Source organism: Bos javanicus, chromosome 27, assembly GCF_032452875.1.
Source record: "Bos javanicus breed banteng chromosome 27, ARS-OSU_banteng_1.0, whole genome shotgun sequence".
In the NCBI taxonomy this organism is placed as follows: domain Eukaryota; kingdom Metazoa; phylum Chordata; class Mammalia; order Artiodactyla; family Bovidae; genus Bos; species Bos javanicus.
In genome coordinates, this window is record NC_083894.1 from 30,651,040 (window position 1) to 30,662,640 (window position 11,601).

An 11,601-nucleotide genomic window follows, 5' to 3' on the forward strand; every position below is an offset into this window, starting at 1 on the left:
CTCAAACCAAGATTTTGCTGGTAACAAGTTGCTGAGGGAGGGGCTGGGAGGGTGAATTTTGCATGATTGGAGGTGTCTTCATCTAGTCCCGTGCTAAAATCCAGACTCATGTGATATAGTAGCCATGGAAAGTGAGCACAAATTTTGCACTCCCCACAATGTGATCAAACATGGATAACTCTTTTGTTCTTAAAATTAATTATGGGCTGGTCCAGAGAGCACTGAGGATCAACTCCCCCCTGACAATAGTGTCTCACTGTAGAGGTTGGCAGGAAAGCATTTCCTAGGATATGAACCTAATTAAACTGAAAATACAGAATGTTAAGGATAAAACCTCAGATTCACAGTGTGGTTTGAGCCAACAAGGAAAAAGGGAGGGGGCTTTAATCCAAGCAGAAAAAGAGGATGCATAAGAATATGAATTTGATGGTATTGAGGGATCCCAGACAGAGTCCCAGAGGCCAGGAGAAAGCCCAGGCAATTGTAACTAAGAGCGCTCATCATTTTTTTTCCCCCCTACCTGCTGGGCACCTTGGCCATGGCCCAGAGAGGCATCATTCATTTTACAGAGCAATGTGTTGCCCCCTTCAGACTTTGACATCTCTGTGAAAATTCAAACGAAGACTTCTTTGCAGAAGTGGTTTGCCTCCCGTGGACACCCCACATTCTGAAGGGAAAAAGGACTGTGCTGATGAATTTGCCCACACGAATTCTCATGTGCTCTCCCCATGTGCCTGAGTCCCTTTTCCCTAGCGTGCACGTGCACGTACACACACACACACACACACACACACACACACACAACTCTTTGGAACTGAGTCCCCAAGAAATCAGAGACATAGGCTTCTGTTTTATGTGTGATGCCAAGCAGGAGCAAAAACTGTCTGCTCCTACTCATAAATTCTGTTTCACTGCAACAAGAAAGCATGCTCTTTCTCTGTCACTCTCGCACACACACTCACACACATCCACTCCCAGAAATGTTCCTACTTTTCAGCACATGATCAATAGGCGGATACCCACCTCAGGAAAGTTGCAGTTGCTGTTTGCATCTAGCAGGCAATGGGAACTCTGGCAAAGCTGTATTCTGGAAGAGCCATTGGAGAGGTCAGCATGAAGCCTGACTTCAGTCCCCAAGAGAGAAAACAAGTAAGCCCTGATGAGGGTGAGTTGGTCCCCATACCATCATATCATCAGCTCAACTTGTCACAGGGTGTCCTGACATGCTAGCTTGACATTCGAAAAATAGATACACTGGATGAGAAATCATGGAGGAAAATAATTGTACGTGGCAGAGAGGAATAGGAAGACATTTCTGAACGCCTGGCTCCCTAGGTGGCTCAGACAGTAAAGAATCACCTGCAATGCAGGAGATGCGTGCTTAATCCCTGGGTCAGGAAGATCCCCTGGAGAAGGGAATTGCAACCCATGACAGCATCCTTGTCTGGATAATCCCATGGATAGAGGAGTCTGGCAGGCTACAGTCCATGGGGTCACAAAGAGTCGGACAAGATTAAGTAACTAAACAACAACAAAACCTTCTTTTCTAAGAAAATCACTCCCTGGCACCCCAAAATGTCAAACTGAAAGTCTAATAAGGTTAAGGGATTTGATTCTCTCCAAAGAAAAAGGAAATAAGAGTCACACCAAAATAATCGTTTAATAGGAAAACAATACCCTGGTCTCTCTCACACCTCAGATGAGAAACTCAAAAATCAATTTACAAACAAAGTTCTTGCTTTCCTTGTGAATTAGAAACTCTGCAGATGAAAAATTCCTGTCTTTGACTTCAATTTCTGCCACAAACCTGAGAAGCAGCTCAGTTGGTGTTCTCGAAAGCTGCCCCTGAGGGCATGTGATGTCCAATTTTTTTTTTGATAAAATGATATTTTCCAACCTCATGCATATCCCTTCCATTTTCCTGGATACTTCAGCAGATACATGCAAGACTCTGCATTCAAGTGGATTTTGTCATCTATGTCTCTCTAAACATCATTCCCAACCTGAATAGTTTTGAATACCACTTAATGAAATCATTTTCTTTGCTTTAAAAAAAAACAGTATCAAGTTTTGAAATGTGATCATTCTGTTATCTCAGCTCATTATAATTACCCTCGAAATAATCAGTAATTACCTTCTTTTAACCTTTAGTTCTATCTTGGGCTACAACTAAAGGATTCAAGTGAGAGGAAATGAGGGTTCTCACTCTCCTTGAAAAAAATCTGTTCTTAAGCAAATCTTTCAGTATACACCCTCTGATCCTTTTCTGCCTTGGTTTCTTTACTTGGGTAATTTTCTCTTCAATTGCATTCTCATTTTCAAAGAAAATGAGAATGTGTTGGTTTTAAAAAATAAATAGGTGACTTTCAAAAGGAGGAAAACACCACCTTCTAAAAGGAAGAGAAGAAATACATACCCCACTCACACTCTATCAGATATTATCTTGTTTTTCGCTCAGCATTGATCTCAAGTCAGTGGTAAAGACACAGGGTTTATGTTACTTATGCCCAGATCAGCTGAGAAGTGGAACTCCAGTCCAGACTTCTGGGATCCTAACATCCCTGTCAAGGCCTCTGAAGCTTCCCGAGGTCATGAAATGGATGTGTGAGAACTATCAGAAAAGTTCTAGGATGTCTGAAATTGGGCATTTGTTTTTTTGCCATCTTTTCCAGTATTTGCATTGTTTGAGCTTCAGTATTGAATATTATGTTGTAAAAGTTTTTTTGTGTGTGTGTTTTAGCAGTAGTAGGAATCATTAATGTAAAATTATCTAAAATATTAGCATCAGCCATCTTGTTGCTTACTGCAAGCTGTGTTCTTACACTGACCATATAGAAACAGGAGGCAGAGTAAACCCACCCCATGTACACTTCAGTCCAGGCAGACCCTTTGCCTGGTCTGTATTGTGAATGGGGGGACATGGAATATAAATAAAAATAATATTAATAAATAAAAATAAAAGTAAAAATAATTTTAAAATAAAGTGAAATTTTTTAAAAAAATTAGCAGTGAATAAATGTATTTTTTAATGCTAAGAAAAATATAGAGAATTTCACCCTTTTAAGCATCTCCTGGATCTTTATTTTTTTTTAAATGCCAAGAAAAGAAAAATGGCAGTGCTGAAAGCCAGAAACTTAGTAGAAAGAATCCAAACCTTTAATTACCCAAGCTAAATGGAATTTAGAAGCACATCGTGAATGATGAAGAATCTTCCTTTTTTTCTTGGGAAAAGAAATCTATTTTATATCACTAACAAGAGCCAGAAATAACTTTTAAATCTAAAGTCTTGTGTAAGGCATCTACAAATAGATCAAAAGGCAGAGTCACTTCTGCGGTTGTTGTTTAGACACTAAGTTATGTCCAACTCTTTTGCGACCCCGTGGTCTGTAGCCCGCCAGGCTCCTCTGTCCATGGGATTTCCCAGGCAAGGAGTGGGTTGCCATTTCCTTCAGAGGATCTTTCCAACCAAGGGATTGAACCTGGGTCTCCTGCATTGGCAGGCGGATTCTTTATCACTGAACCACCACTACCTACAAATATAAGTATAATCTCAGCATCTTTCTTCTGAAAGTCCAACTCATCCACTTTACCATATTGGAAGTATGAATTAAAACTTTCTTTATAGCAGAAGAAACCCATGTAATTGTATACCATAAAATTTACACACAATGAATATGTAATATCTAACTAAATTCTCAATTATTATTTTTTAAATTATAATACTGATCATGCTGCTGCTGCTGCTAAGTCACTTCAGTCATGTCCGACTCTGTGCGACCCCATAGACGGCAGCCCACCAGGCTCCCCCATCCCTGGGATTCTCCAGGCAAGAACACTGGAGTGGGTTGCCATTCCCTTCTCCAATGCATGAAAGAGAAAAGTGAAAGTGAAGTCACTCAGTCGTGTCTGACTCCCAGCGACCCCATGGACTGCAGCCCACCAGGCTCCTTCATCCATGGGATTTTCCAGGCAAGAGTACTGCAGTGGGGTGCCATTGCCTTCTCCAATACTGATCATAGTGAGTGAATATCAGAATACTATCACAAAGACCAGCTGAATATCATACTTGTATGAGAAGTAAACTTATAAAAAGTATAAAAGAGTTAGTAATATACTGCATACATATGATTATAATGTATACTGCTTCTATATCAGGAATTAGTAAACTAAACTTAAAGGCTAAATCCTGCCCCACTTCCTGTTTTTGTCAATAAAGTTTTATTGGAATACAGCCCTGTTCATTTGTTTATGTATTGTCTCTGGCTACTTTTATGCAAATGCAATAGAGAATTGAGTAGTTGCAGCAAAGATACTCCATCCTGCAAAGCCTAAAATATTTATTCTTTTACAGAAAAAGTTTGTCAATCCCTGATCTACATATTTTGTGGAATTGAGTTTCATTAAGGAGCTTTCCTGGATTTACTACAGTGACAAATTCTGGAGTTAATTGATGAGCTATGATGTGCTTAGTCGCTCAGTTGCGTCTGACTCTTTGTGACCCCATGGATTAGAGCCTGCCAAGCTTCTCCATCCATGGGGATTCTCCAGGGAAGAATACTGGAGTGGGTTGCCATGCCCTCCTCCAGGGAATCTTCCCAACCCAGGGATCGAACCCAGGTTTCCCACATTACAGGCAGGTTAATTACCGTCTGAGCCACCAGGGAAGCCCAATTGATGAGCAGGTAAATTTGTATTTTTGGATAAATTCTGTGATTCTAGTTCAGTTCAATGTGATGAAACTAAGTACATGTATAGACATATATAAATCCTAGAAGTATACCTAAGAGTTATATAAACAGATGTATATATACAGGCAAGTGTTCATATAAACTCTCCAAAAGATTTAAAGTTGCTACCTTTGTCTTTCTAAGCCTCAATTTCCCCATTGGTAAAAGGATAATAGTAACTGTTACATTATTTCATCATCATCATCATCATGATACTCACACTCAGTCATGTCTGACTCTTTGCGACCCCATGGACTGCAGCCTGCAAGGCTCCTCTGTCCATGGGATTTTCCAGGAAAGAATACAGGAGTGGGTTGCAATTTCTTTCTCCAGGGGAACTTCCCCACCCAGGGATCAAACTGGAATCTCTTGAGGCTCCTTCATTGTCAGGCAGGTTCTTTATTGCATATTAGCAAAATAATGCCATAATGATTAAAGGAAATGAATGCTGAACGGAATGCCCAGCATAGAATAAGCACTTAATAAATGTAAGTTACTAATATTTTAGGTTGCTTTATTGACAGTCTTTACCCCCAAGGAAGCAGATCTGTCTCTGAGAGAAGGTATGTGATCTTTTTTATAGGGAAGATCAAAGTCATTATCAGAATGCTTGTGTTGCCTTCTAGACCACTCATATATAAAACCAAACGATGTGCCTTATCAGTGGGCTGACAATCTGAACTCGATTCTTGTCAGAGCTTAATCCAGATTAGCTCTTCTTTGATGCAAATAAAAAGAAAACTCAGAATGATTGGTTTGTACCAAGACAGAGTGCCTGAAGAACTATGGATGGGGGTTCGTGACATTGTACAGGAGGCAGGGATCGAGACCATCCTCAAGAAAAAGAAAGGCAATGGTTGTCTTTCAAAGACAAATGGTTGTCTGAGGAGGCCTTATAAATAGCTGTGAAAAGAAGAGAAGTGAAAGGCAAAGGAGAAAAGGAAAGATACACCCATTTGAATGCAGAGTTCCAAAGAATAGCAAGAAGAGATGAGAAGGCCTTCCTCGGTGATCAATGCAAGGAAATCGAAGAAAACAATAGAATGGGAAAGACTAGAGATCCCTTCAAGAAAATTAGAGATACCAAGGGAACATTTCACACAAAGATGGGCACAATAAAGGACAGAAATGGTATGGATCTAACAGAAGCAGAAGATATTAAGAAGAGGTGGTAAAAATACACAGAAGAACTGTACAAAAAAGATCTTCATGACCAAAATCATCACAATGGTGTGATCACTGACCTAAAGCCAGACATCCTGGAATGCGAAGTCAAGTGGACCTTAGGAAGCATCACTATGAACAAAGCTAGTGGAGGTGATGGAATTCCAGTTGAGCTCTTTCAAATCCTAAAAGATGATGCTGTTAAAATGTGGTACTCAATATACCAGCAAATTTGGAAAACTCAGCAGTGGCCACAGGACTGGAAAAGGTCAGTTTTGATTCCAATCCCAAAGAAAGGCAATGACAAAGAATGCTCAAACTACTGCACAATTGCACTCATCTCATATGCTAGCAAAGTAATGCTCAAAATTCTCCAAGCCAGGCTTCAACAGTATGTGAACCGTGAACTTCCAGATGTTCAATCTGGATTTAGAAAAGGCAGAGGAACCAGAGATCAAATTGCCAACATCTCTTGGATCATTGAAAAAGCAAGAGAATTCCAGAGAAACATCTATTTCTGCTTTATTGACTATGCCAAAGCCTTTGACTGTGTGGATCACAGCAAACTGTGGAAAATTCTTCAAGAGATGGGAATACCTGACCACCTTACCTGCCTCCTGAGAAACCTGTATGCAGGTCAGGAGGCAACAGTTAGAACTGGACATGAAACAACAGACTGGTTCCAAATCGGGAAAGGAGTCCGTCAAGGCCGTATATTGTCACCCTGCTTATCTAACTTATATGCGGAGTACATCATGAGAAACAGAAGGGATGGATAAAGCACAAGCTGGAATCAAGATTGCCAGGAGAAATATCAATAACCTCAGATATGCAGATGACACCACCCTTATGACAGAAAGTGAAGAAGAACTAAAGAGCCTCTTGATGAAAGTGAAAGAGGAGAGTGAAAATGTTGGCTTAAAACTCAACATTCAGAAAACGAAGATCATGGCATCTGGTCCCATCACTTCATGGCAAATAGATCAAGAAACAATGGAAACAGTGACAGACTTTATTATTTGGGGCTCCAAAATCACTGCAGATGGTGATTGCAGTCTTGAATTTAAAAGACACATACTCCTTGGAAGAAAAGCTATGACCAACCTAAACAGCATATTAAAAAGCAGAGACATTACTTTGCTAACAAAGGTCTGTCTAGTCAAAGCTATGATTTTTCCAGTAGTCATGTATAGGTGTGAGTGTTGGACTATAAAGAAAGTTGAGTGCTGAAGAATGAACAGTTTTGAACTGTGGTGTTGGAGAAAACTCTTGAGAGTCCCTTGGACTGCAAGGAGATCCAACCAGTCCATCCTAAAGGAGATCAGTCCTGGGTGTTCATTTGAAGGACTGATGCTGAAACTGAAACTCCAATACTTTGGCCACCTGATGCAAAGAACTGACCCATTTGAAAAGACTCTGATGCTGGGAGGGATTGGGGGCAGGAGGAGAAGGGGATGACAGAGGATGAGACGGTTGGATGGCATCACCGGCTCAATGGACATGAGTTTGGGTAAACTCTGGGAGTTGGCGATGGACAGGGAGGCCTTCATTACTGCGTGCAGACTTTGTCTAGTTGCAACGAGCGAGGACTACTCTCCAGTTGCAGTGTGTGGGGTCCTCATTACAGTAGCTTCTCTTGCTGCGGAGCGCAGGCTCTGGGGTGCGAGGGCTTCAGTAGGTCTATCACGCAGGCTCAGTAGTTGTGGCCCATGGGCTTAGCTGTTCTGACGCATGTGGGATCTTAGTACCTGCACCAGGGATCAAACCCGTGTCCTCTGAATTGGTAGGTGAATTCTTAACCACTGGACCACTAGGGAGGTCCCTAATCATCCATTCTTATAGCCCCTTTTACACTGTTGGTGGGAATGCAAACTAGTACAGCCACTATGGAGAACAGTGTGGAGATTCCTTAAAAAACTGGAAATAGAACTGCCTTATGATCCAGCAGCCCCACTGCTGGGCATACACACTGAGGAAACCAGAAGGGAAAGAGACACGTGTACCCCAATGTTCATCGCAGCACTGTTTATAATAGCCAAGACATGGAAGCAACCTAGATGTCCATCAGCAGATGAATGGATAAAGAAAGCAGTGGTACATATACACAATGGAGTATTACTCAGCCATTAAAAAGAATACATTTGAATCAGTTCTGATGAGGTGGATAAAACTGGAGCCTATTATACAGAGTGAAGTAAGCCAGAAGGAAAAACATAAATACAGTATACTAATGCATATATATGGAATTTAGAAAGATGGTAACAATAACCCAGTGTACGAGACAGCAAAAGAGACACTGATGTATAGAACAGTCTTATGGACTCTGTGGGAGAGGGAGAGGGTGGGAAGATTTGGGAGAATGGCAATGAAACATGTAAAATATCATGTAGGAAACGAGTTGCCAGTCCAGGTTCGATGCATGATGCTGGATGCTTGGGGCTGGTGCACTGGGACGGCCCAGAGGGATGGTATGGGGAGGGAGGAGGGAGGAGGGTTCGGGATGGGGAACACATGTATACCTGTGGTGGATTCATTTTGATATCTGGCAAAACTAATACAATTATGTAAAGTTTAAAAATAAAATAAAATTAGAGAAAAAAAAAAAAAAAAGACATAAAATCCAAGGGAAGGGCTGTGACTAGCCCATTTTGAGTCAGGTTCTCCTCCCAAACCAATCATCCTTGGCTACTAGGGGGCAGTGGGAGGAGTATAAGAATCATGGGACAAAAATGGAAGTTTCTAGGGAACCTTAAACTAGGAGCAGGAAAAGAAATTACCACACACACAAAAAAAGACTAAGCTTCTGAAGGCAATGGAGAAAGCAAGGATGAGGGGCTGAGCAGACAAGTAACAGCTACGTACCACATCTTAGCATGATATTAAATACGGTGTTCATTGTTTCTTGTACTTTTCTGTTTTATCTAGAATGTGTATTATGAGCATATGTATTGTTTTATAACTTTACAAAATTAGCTTCTTTCAGTGGCTGCCCCTCCTCTGGATTCTTCTTCTCTTGTTCTCTTTTTTTCCCCACCCTCGAAACAGATTTGGCATATTGTGTTGGTGGATGAATGGGGTCAATGTCTCCTACCCAGTCTCGGAATTCCTCCCGAAAAGCTGAAAATGCTCTTTGTAAATATTCCCATAGTGAAGAGATTAGGAAAGTTATCTAAAGGTCATGATTAAAAGTTGTTTTATATGAAAAAAAAAAAAAAAAGTTTGTTTAGAAGCTGTCCCCTCCGCTGCCGGAGTGGGGCGCTGCGCCGCGCGTTGGGGCAGGAAATTCCCGCGGCCTGAAAAAAAGAAAAAATAAAAAAAATTTTAAAAATAAAAATAAAAGTTTGTTTAGCATCAAGTTTGCTGATAAACAGAATACATCATCTAGGATATATTTCCTTCACTTGACATCAACTTATCAGGTGCCAGAGAAGACCTCTGGGGCATCACAAACACTAGCCTAGCTCTACATGAAATTGCTCTGATTGAGTGATTTGTCCATCCACTGACATTTGGGGTCTGTTTCTTTTTTCCACCTCTTTCTCTCATCAGCTCCACCTGATTTTTGAATCACTGATGCCCAGTGATAATTTCTTGGCTCTAACTCTGGCTTCTCTCTTCTATGGCTTTTGTCATCTTCTGTATATCTCTTGATCTCAGCATTCAGCTCTGTTTTTCCTTCACTATGGGGAATGAATAAGATAAATTTGTTGCTTCTCCAGCAAAACCCTCCCCACCAGCTCCCACAGTCTTCATCCCTTTGGTGATATCACACCAGATAGTATAAAATACTTTCACTGAGTTAAAAATCTCACCTTATATCCTTATTTTTGTTTAGGATCACTATAAAAAAAAGTCTATGTGAAGTACATTTTTGTACTTCTAGCCAATTTTCTTTTGAGGATTTGTCTGTTATTAATCAGGAACTCCAATGGGAAGATTTGTATTAGACTGTTTTGCACACAGTTTAATGCCAGACACTCTCTCTCTTCTAAATAACTCAAGTGTGTGGTTTTTTTCAGACTATGAAGGCACTGTAACCTTTTCTTTTTATCTAACTACCTATCTGTTGGCTTAATAACTGGGTGCTCAGACTAAATATGACATTTGAATGTAATTACTGCCTAATCCAAGTTTCTATGCAAATTTTTGTTATTTTCTATGAAGTCACAAATCTGTTTTTGGTACTCAAGAGAAATATGAAAACAACCCCCCCCATACATTTTTTAAAAATTTCTACATGCCATGATTTCTAAACAAAATCTGAGAATTAATTATTACATTTAAACTTTTAGTGAGGTGATAAAGGTGGATCTGGGTGTATCCAGATGGTGTTAGTGGTAAAGTCCCGACTGCCTATGCAAGAGTCATAAGAGACGTGGGTTCGATCTATGGGTCAGGAAGGTCCCCTTAAGGAGGGCCTGGCAACCCACTCCAGTATTCTTGCTGGGAGAATCCCATGGACAGAGGAGTGTGGCGGGCTATAGTCCATAGAGTTGCAAAGAGTTGGACATGACTGAAGCGACTTAGCATACACGCACAGGTGTATCAATGGCTATTAGCCATCTTGAATTTCCCTGGAATCTTAGTTCAGCATATTGTCCAAAACTTTGTCAGTAGGAGGAAAGGAAGTAAGCACCTTTAACAACAAGCTAAGAACCATATACAGAGTGGAGTTAGGTATTATTAAATACCATGGCTATTGAGTTAGTTCCTCAAGGAGAGGCAGCTTCATTTCACTGACCAGTAATCCCTGGAAACCATGGAATCTCTCAGTTTTGAGCAGACATTTTAATTGAGATACAAGTGATATATAACATTATATTAATTGCAGGTGTACAACATAATGTTTCAACATTTGTATATATTATGAAGTGATCATAACAAAAACTTAACAGCCATTACCATACTTTGTTACAAAGTTTTTATTATGGTGACAACTTTTAAGATCTACTCTCTTAGCAACTTTCAAATATAAACACTATACAGATGTCCCTTTTATGAGTCATGGTTTTCTTTCCCACTGCTTGTCTCCTGCAGTCAACAGCAGTCCAAAAATAATAAATAGAAATTTCTAGAAAGAAACAATTCAAAAGTTTTAAATTGCTCACAGTGCTGATAAAATCTCATGCCATCCAGCTAGTCACTTGGTAATCCTCTGGTTATCAGATTTACTGTCAAAGTATCACAGTGCTTAAGTTCAAGTACCCGTAATTTAATAAATAGCCTCAAAGTGCACGAGAGATGAGGCTGGCAATTTGAATATGCCAAAAAAGAAGTCATGGTGGAAGTTCAGCTTTGCTGTTGCACCTCAAACTGCAAAAGATACAGCTACAGAACATCATAAATTCTTAGTAAAGACAGCTGTTGTCATTGTAGTTCAGATGCTCAGTCATGTCTGACTCTTTGTGACCCCATGGGCTGCAGCACACCAGGCTCCTCTGTTCTCCATTATCTCCTGGATTTTGCTCAAATTCATGTCCATTGAGTTGGTGATGCCATCTTACCATCTCATCCTGTGCTGCCCCCTCCTCCTTTGCCTTCAATCTTTCCCAGCATTAAGGTGTTTTCTAATGAATCAGCTTTTCACATCAGGTGCCCAAAGTCCAGGGGTTACAGCTTCAGCATCAGTCCTTCCAGGGAATATTCAGGGTTGATTTTCTTTAGGATTGACTGGTTTGATCTCTTTGTTGTCCAAGGGATTCACAAGAGT

The 11,601-nt window shown here is 40.5% G+C and overlaps 1 non-coding gene across 1 annotated transcript; it reads left to right on the top strand.

Annotated features, from left to right (window-relative positions):
- Positions 1-2,786: 2,786 nt before the first annotated feature.
- LOC133240178 (small nucleolar RNA SNORA51) lies at positions 2,787-2,923 on the top strand. The gene has a single exon (XR_009734157.1). It is a non-coding gene; the product is annotated as a small nucleolar RNA SNORA51 (small nucleolar RNA).
- Positions 2,924-11,601: the final 8,678 nt, after the last annotated feature.